Source organism: Octodon degus, unplaced genomic scaffold (assembly GCF_000260255.1).
Source record: "Octodon degus isolate 3935 unplaced genomic scaffold, OctDeg1.0 scaffold00019, whole genome shotgun sequence".
In the NCBI taxonomy this organism is placed as follows: domain Eukaryota; kingdom Metazoa; phylum Chordata; class Mammalia; order Rodentia; family Octodontidae; genus Octodon; species Octodon degus.
In genome coordinates this window covers 12,498,781-12,506,842 of record NW_004524595.1, presented here as the reverse complement: position 1 = coordinate 12,506,842, position 8,062 = coordinate 12,498,781, and positions in this window count along the sequence as shown.

Sequence of the window (8,062 nt, the reverse complement as noted above, 5' to 3'; positions counted from 1 at the left end):
AGAAGAAGAAGAAGAAGAAGAAGAAGAAGAGGAAGAGGAAGAGGAAGAGGAAGAGGAAGAGGAAGAGGAAGAGGAAGAGGAAGAGGAAGAAGAAGAAGAAGAAGAAGAAGAAGAAGAAGAAGAAGAAGAAGAAGAAGAAGAAGAAGAAGTAGTTCCAGCTTCTAAGAGGAAGTAACAAAGGCTTAGGACAGCTGCTTTGGGCAATGAAAGACCCATGAGTTAATGGCTAGGCTACATGGAGGGTTCCTGAGTCAGGGGAAGGTAGGAAAGTTCTCCTTTAAGAAGAGGGAGGCTTGGGGCACTGACAATAAGAACTGAGAAAAGGCATTCTCTGTATCCTGCCCCTAGCCAAAATACACAATGTATTCAACACAGTAGGTCCCTGGGGAAACAGTCCCAGAGTCCTGGGGCAAACATAGCAGGAGTGTGTTCCAGGCCTGCAGGCCACTTTCTGAGGAGCCCTTGGGTGGCTGGCTGTGCTTGGTTGTCACTTTGGGCTGGGCTTCAAGTGCCAGCAGGAGCTGGGCAAAGTGTTGAATTCTTGGGTGGGAGCTTGGCATGACTGGCCCATCCTTGTCATTTTGGAAATCATGACCTATAAGTATAGTCTGAGGGTCAGGGAAGCAGCCCTGGGCTTTTGTGATTCTGTTATCTCCAGCTGTCACTGGAGTTTTTCCTTCTCCTGTCAATCCAGAAAAGGCAAAGAACAAGCACTAGAAGAAACAAGTGTCTCTTCACTTTGCTAATGATTGCTTCCATTTAATTTCAATGGGGGCTAGGGAGATAGCTCAGTAGAATAAGCGCTTGCCTGGCAAGTGGAAGGGCCTGAGTTCAATCCCCGGTTCCGCAGAAAAGAAAAAAAAAAGAAAAAAGAAAAAAGAAAAAGAAAACCATTTAATTCCAGAGCTTGTTTGACCTTTGGATAAATATTTGAAGCCTTCTGGAGGTACCTGAAAGGAATACAAGAATACGTTTGCCATTTAATGGTAGAAAAGTTTTAAATGGGACTGGCAGGACAAAAAGTATTATTTATACGAATGCCAAAAAATTGCTTGTAAAGTATGCACTCTTCAGTAGTGGCCAAATATGGAAAACTCAGATATTTGGGCACATATCCGGGCAGACTCTGTAAATGGGAAGACAGTTCCACCCGCTGCCTTAAGCCTGAGCAATCTTGTGACAACAGATTTCCTCCTCGAACCTCTAGAACTGTGGGCTAAATGGAGACCCAGACGGCGCCCCCTCAGTAATACCAAGAGAAGAGAGCCAGCTTGGCTTCTCTGAGGCAGGTTCAGCTGTGCCTGGCCAGAACTGTTCTAAGTTTCAGCTTTATGGGTAAGGGGTAAAAATGATACATTATACAGTTTGGTTGTGTGCCAAATCTGAACTAATAAATAGAGATGAAATACAATGAATGTATAAGTGACTCAGAAAGGAAGAGTACTAACCAGACTCAGAATGCCAAGAGATTTCTCATAGGCTGGCGTGATCCAAGCCTTCCCACAACAGTGTCCAACTGGTGAGCAGCCTCACCAGCTCATGCAGGGAACTTAGAACTCCCGGCTCAGCTGTAGGTGCAGAGCAGGCCAGGAGATAGCAACGCCAGGACCACAGATTCCCCCTGGACATGTGCAATCCCCTTACCCTCAGCTGTGATGGAAGAGACCCAAACTCGAGGTGTTTGCTGGGGACCTGAGAAAAGCAGAGCAGGAAAACAACCCCCCTTTCTCTGCCATCAGCCCCCCTGTGCCCCACACATTGCTCATCTCCTGCCGCTGCAGAGCAAATAGTGTGGTTCAGCAGGAAATTCAAGAACTGCAGGCAGCAGCCCTGCTCTGCCGCTGTCTGTGCATTCTTGGGCAAGTTACTTTTATCCCTTACTTTCTTGGCTTCTTTATTTGTAAAATAATTTAACAATTAAACAAGATCAAACTAAACATTCCGCACAGCTCCTAGCTCACTTAAAGTCCCCTGTAAATCGTGATTGGCTTCCTATGAGTGGTTTCATCTTAGTACTATAGACACAGAGTAAAAGTGGAATACTGAGGCAGAAATCTCTTGGCAGTCTGAGTCCTGTTAGTATGTTTTCTTTTTGAGTTGTTCACACATGCATTGCATTTCATCTCCATTTATGATAATAACAGCTCTTGTTTAGGAAGGATTTCTTCAGCTTTTCAAGCTCCTCGGGGTCCCAGGCCACACTCATTTTTGTGCCCCTAGCATCTGGCATCTAGCTTGGAGATTGTAGGTTACTGAATCTGACCTTAAGCTGAAAGATCCTTGAGACACTGGAGATTCTGACAATTAAATAGAATGAATTTGGCTGATTAGTTTGCCCGGGGAAGTCCTGCTTCTTATTCAGGTCTCAGTGGTACCAGAAACCACAGCTCCTCAGTACCGAGGGGAAGGGGCAGGGGACTGGCAGGCTCATTTCGCAGGAGCATGGTGCTCATGGGTCCTCAGCAGAGGCTGCACTGGCACTGCCCAGTGACTCAGCGAGGAGCAGGAGGCCCGGGCACAGAGCTGTGGAGGACCTGTGCAGCCTCATCTGGTGGGCATAGCCACAGATGGATGGAGACCACCCTTAAGTGATCAACAAACATGTGCTTAAGAAGATCTGCCATTAGTTCTGTGTGTGCACTTGTTACACTCAGAGCTTGGTGGCTGATTCTGTAATCCAAAGAAGCAAGTCTCTGTCTCTTATGCAGCTCAGCAAAATCACCCGACTTCACCATGAAATGGCGAAACAAAGAAGAGGTGGGACTTGGTCTTCTGCCCACCGTTCCTCAGAGAGAGCCCAGAGCTGTGTTTTTGCAAGAGTTTGCCCAACTCACCCAAGTGACCTGGTAATCACTTTAAGCTGGGCAAACTGGTTCCCCTGGCAGGGAGGTAGCAGCCAAGCTTAATTAGACTGCAGGATTAGACTGGAGGAGGCCTTTGTTGAGGGCTGCCTCCTTTTTTTTTTTTTTTTTTTACTTTCCTGTTAACAAAAAAAATCATGTCAGAAGGTGTAGGAGACACTTCCTGGACCTCGTCTCGGTCCAAGAAGCCAATATTTGTAGTCCCAAAGTTACATTATTGGAATCCCATCAAGTGGATTCCAATCTACCACTTACAATGCAACCCACGGCGAAAATAAAGACACTAAATTATATTTTCAGTCATCGGGGAGTCAGGGGGCTCTAAGTCCAGCCACGAAGATGGCTTTCAGGAGCGAAGAGAGCGACCCAGGGCTTCACCCTGTTTTTATTCAGTGGGGGAGTGGCTTGAGGAGGATTGACTGAGAATTGTGGGAAATAGGTGATCATTGTGAGCTGAGCTAGGTGGGTGGCCTGCATTTCCCTAAGGCCAATTGATAAACAGAAGTCCTAGCCGGCTCTGTACATAGGAAATAGGGTCAGGCTCAGTCAAAATGGAGACAGTCACTCTTCTTTCAAGGAGAGCTGCTCAGGTGGTCCTCTACAAGAAGGGGTAGGGTGCTGTGTAGGGTGCTGTGTAGAAATTCTCACTCTGGTGGGTCTCTCCCAGTTCACAGGCCCCACCATTGCAGATTTTCAGAAAGGTGACCTTGACCTTGAGCTCCTGGTAATGCTGGACCTTGACAGGACCTGGGTGGTGTGTTGGGGAGGCTGGCTGCTGGATGATGACCTGGCTCTTCCTGATTCCAGTCAGCAGGTTTTTCCCAAGTGACTTGGAAACAGACTCTGGGGTCAGCTCAGCTGTGCCTAATTCCCAGCACAGGAGAATCTGTGCCAAATGCTGGGCTGAGGCCTGACTGCCTCCAGACTTGGATAGGCTGTGCTCACTCTGGGGGTGAGGGGCAGAAGATGAGGCCAGTGGTCACTCACCTTGTTTGGAAGCAGCAAGTCTGATCGCAGAGCGTGGGCTGGAAATGGGTGTCTGGGATGGATCTCTGAGCTGGCTCCGACTCACACCCTTCAAATCATGCTAGGATTGGTCAGGCCCCTCCTTCTCTAGGTCAGGAGTTAAGATGTCATTTGAGTTCAAGCAGGCAGCCTTAGGCCAGGCATAGTAGTGCAGGCCTGGAATCTCAGCACCCAGGAGACTGAGGCAGGAGGATTGCTGTGAGTTCAAGGCCAGCCTGGACTATACAGTGAGACCCGATCTGCATTTGTATTCTGAGGGCAGTGGACAAGCCTGAGAGGTACTGGTGGTCCAAGAATTGAAGGGCTAGAGGCCAGATCAGGACCATCAAGCATGGGTTTGGATCCTGATGAACCAACTTCTGTGTCTCTGTCCTACGGGGAGACAGGCTGAAGGTCTCCACATGGGGTTGGATCTGGCTCCCTTGTGGACCAGGGTTCTGATCACTGGAGTAGCTCTTGCCATCTGCTGTTGGTCTCAGCACCTGTCTGAGTGTGCATAGATGGGGCAGGGTACTACAGCATTGTGAACACAGCAGGTCCAGGGTGACAGTAACAACACAACACCACGGCTCATGGCCAGGGCTGTAGGAGTCACTTCTAGGTCCCCGTCTCAGCCCAAGAAGCCAATATTCATAATCCCAAAGTTATGTTATTAGAATCCCATCAAGTTGATTCCAATCTACCACTTACAATGCAACCCACGGTGAAAATAAAGACACTAAATCATATTTTCAATCACTGAGGAGTCAAGGGGCTCTAAGTTCAGCCAGGAAAATGGCTTCCCTGAACCAAGAGAGCAACCCAGGGCCTCACCTGGTTTTTATTCAGTGGAGGAGTGGCTTGAGGAGGATTGACTGAGAATTGTGGGAACTAGGTTACCATTGTGAGCTGAGCTAGGTGGGTGGCCTGCATTTACCTCTGCCATATGCAGAGAGGATATGCAGAGAAAGTAAACTGCATTATAGCATCTAATTTGGGGGGGGGGGTCTGGTGCTTCAGCTTTGATGTAGTCTTTCAAGCTCCAGGAAGTCATAGCCTCTATCTTGAGACTTGATCCCGGCTGGTGGCGAGGGGCATTAGCTCTACCATCCTGTCTCCACCCAGCTCACATTGAAGAGCAGCAGGTTTACCAGGGAAACACGTACACCACCTTCAAAGACTATCACCAGCACCTCAGCTAGACCAATACACATTGCTTAAGGCCAACTGAAGAATAAACAGAAGTCCTAGCCAGCTCTGTACATGACAATATGAGGAAATAGGGTCAGGCTCAGTCAAAATGGAGACAATCGCTCTTCTTTCAAGGAGAGCTGCTCAAGTGGTCCTCCACACAGGGCCACCTGGGAACTCCTCTATAGAGCCTGAGAGATAAATCCTGCCTCAGTCTAGCTCTCCTTCCCAGGCTTCTGCTGCTCTGGTGAAGGAGGCAGGAAGGTGCCCCCACCATCTTCTTCCTGACACAAAAGTCTTGTGCTAACCTATCTCACCTGACGGCTTCCCCAGCCCTTCATAGCAATGCTTGCTGGGGAGCTGTGCATGGGAGACACCCCAGTCCGCTGGGTGCCAGGCTGTGTGAACAGGTGTGGGGACAGCAGACTCCCTGTGCCCAGGTGCTCTCTGCAGGAGCGCCTCCCTCATCATCCCTGGATGTCAGTAAACAGAGCCACCGTAGTAAGAATCTTCAGGTTTCTTCCTCGGGAATAAATGTGTTTAGAGGGCACTGTCTCTCCATTTCTCCGAGGTGGTAGCTTCTTTGTTGGGCCTTCAGGATCTAAGTGAATGTTGCTACTTTTGGGACAAATGTTCCTTCCTATGGGCAGCCTTCCCTTACCCTCTCAAGACTGAGGGGACAGTTGTCTTGGTTCATTTTCTGTGGTAAGTAAGACAATGCTACAGACTGGCTAAGCTATGAAAAGAAGAGGTTTATTTTGATCCTTAGTTCTGGAGCTCCCAGGTCAAAGGCCACAAATGACAATGGCCTTTTTGCTGACAGGGTCCAAAGGTGGTGCAGGTCTCACATGGCCAGAGACCAGGAGCCTCTGTGTGCGTGCGTGTGTGCGTGCGTGCGTGTGTGCGTGTGTGCGTGTGTGCGTGCGTGTGTGTGTGTGTTCTGGGTTCTCTTCGTCTTATGATGAGATGAGTCATTCTGTCATGGGGACTCTACCCTTATAACCTTATTAAACCTATCTACCTCCCAAAGTCACCTCTAAATATCACAGTTGGACTAACTTCACACCTTCTTAGTGCCTCACACAGAGGACTCAATTTTAACACCTGAACTACTGGGAGACACTCAGACATATTCAAACTGTAAGAGTAGCCTGGGGTCCAATGCATTCTCTTGCTTCTTGATTTATGCTCACCTGTCATATTCCAAAAGCCTCCACTGGACTGTGAGCCTCTGGGGAGCAAAGATGGTGGTGTCCAGGTGCTGGGCTTTGGAAGATGCGATGATGGGTGAGTTGGATTTGAGTGCAGAACCAACAGGAGAAGGCAGCAGCTTTGGTCTGGAAAGAAGGAAGAGCACTGCAGCCTTCAGACTCTGAAATCCTCAGGTCAAAGTCAGCAGCTCTCTCTCCCTGAAGGTGTTCATGGCACTGCTGGGGTGGCCCACTGCCAGGGTGTTGGGGTGAGTGCATGCATGAAATGGGCGGGGCTGTCCAGGCAAGACTTGCTGGGGGAGCACAGCCCCTGCAGGAGGAGAGGAGGCCCCTGAGCTGGCTGGAGGATAGGCCCCAGGGAAACAGCTTTCCTTCTGTTCTGACCCAGACTTCAGGCAGTGTTTGGATCTCTGTCTTTCCTGACCTTCCCTATCTCCCCCTTTGCTCAAAACACACCGTTCCTTCCTTCCTTTGCTGCCATTCTCATTGCTCTTTAGTACAGTCATTAATTAATTACATGTCTCCCCTCTCTCTGGGCCCTCCTGTAGCATAGAGACTATCGTGACTGTGTCTTCACAATTATTTGTATCTCTGACCTCTAAACCTGTGTTAGGGAACAAGGAACTAATGGGGGATCTTTCTTGAAGACGAGAAGCTTGGACCCTGCTATAGAAATGAAAACAGTAAGTGAAAAGAAATTCCAAGATCAATTTATATATATATATATTTTTTTTTTCAGAACTGGGGATTGAACTCAGGCCCTTATGCGTGCCAGGGAAGCTCTTATTCCACTGAGCCATCTCCCCAGCCCACTCAATTTAGTATTAAACTTTATAACTTTGCTGGTTGCAGTGGAACATGTCTGTAAACAGCACTGAGAGGCTGAGGCAAGATGGCTGCAAGTTCAAGGCCAGCCTGGACTGCAAAATGAGTTGAAGACTAGCTCCAGCTGTAGAGTGAAACCCTGTCTTAAAAAGACAAAAGAAGTAAACAATCTAACTAACTTACTAACTAACTAACTAACCAACTAACTGCATGCATTGAGGGTAGAGGTTGATTCATAGAGGAGCAAATTCTGAATCTGCCTCTGAAAGCTCTGGGGAAAGAACAAAAGAAGAATGCTCTAGTCCCCAGCTAGAAGGTCCCAGTTTGGTGGGCTGGGCCTTTGCTCGTGGCTAAATCCCACCCACACAGCCTGAGTACTGCCTAGCAGAGGTAAGTGTTCCTGGAATGGGAGTCCTTTACTTATAGCTACTGCCTCCTCCTCCTCCACCTCCTCCTTCTTCATAGACTAGAAATGGTATTTATGACAAACTTGTTCTCATTACAGCAAATTTCAGTGGGAGGGACTTACAGTGTTAGGTTTTTGGTGAAGCAGTAAAGAGATAGGAAAGGTAAAGGAAGCCTTCATTGACTCTACGGACGTGGAGAGGATCCGAGGGAGATGAGGGATCCTCTGGCTTGAGACAGTGGGAAGCTGCTACTTGTATCCAGGACTGGGTTGGGGAAGAAGAGCAAGGTGGTCCCTGTAAAGATAAGCTGTTGTTTTAGGGCTCTTCAGCTGTGTTAGATGACCACCATAATAAGGTAGCAATTCATACTAGAGCCAGAATCTATCACACAGAATAAAAAAATATCCATATACAGGACAAATTTTCTAGACACAAGTTGAGAGGGCTCTATATTTGGTCTAAGGCTGTTGCTGTCTTGAAATTCGTGAGTGTGTGTGTGTGTGTGTGTGTGTGTGTTTTAGAGAGAGAGAGAGAGAGAGAGAGAGAGAGAGAGAGAGAGAGA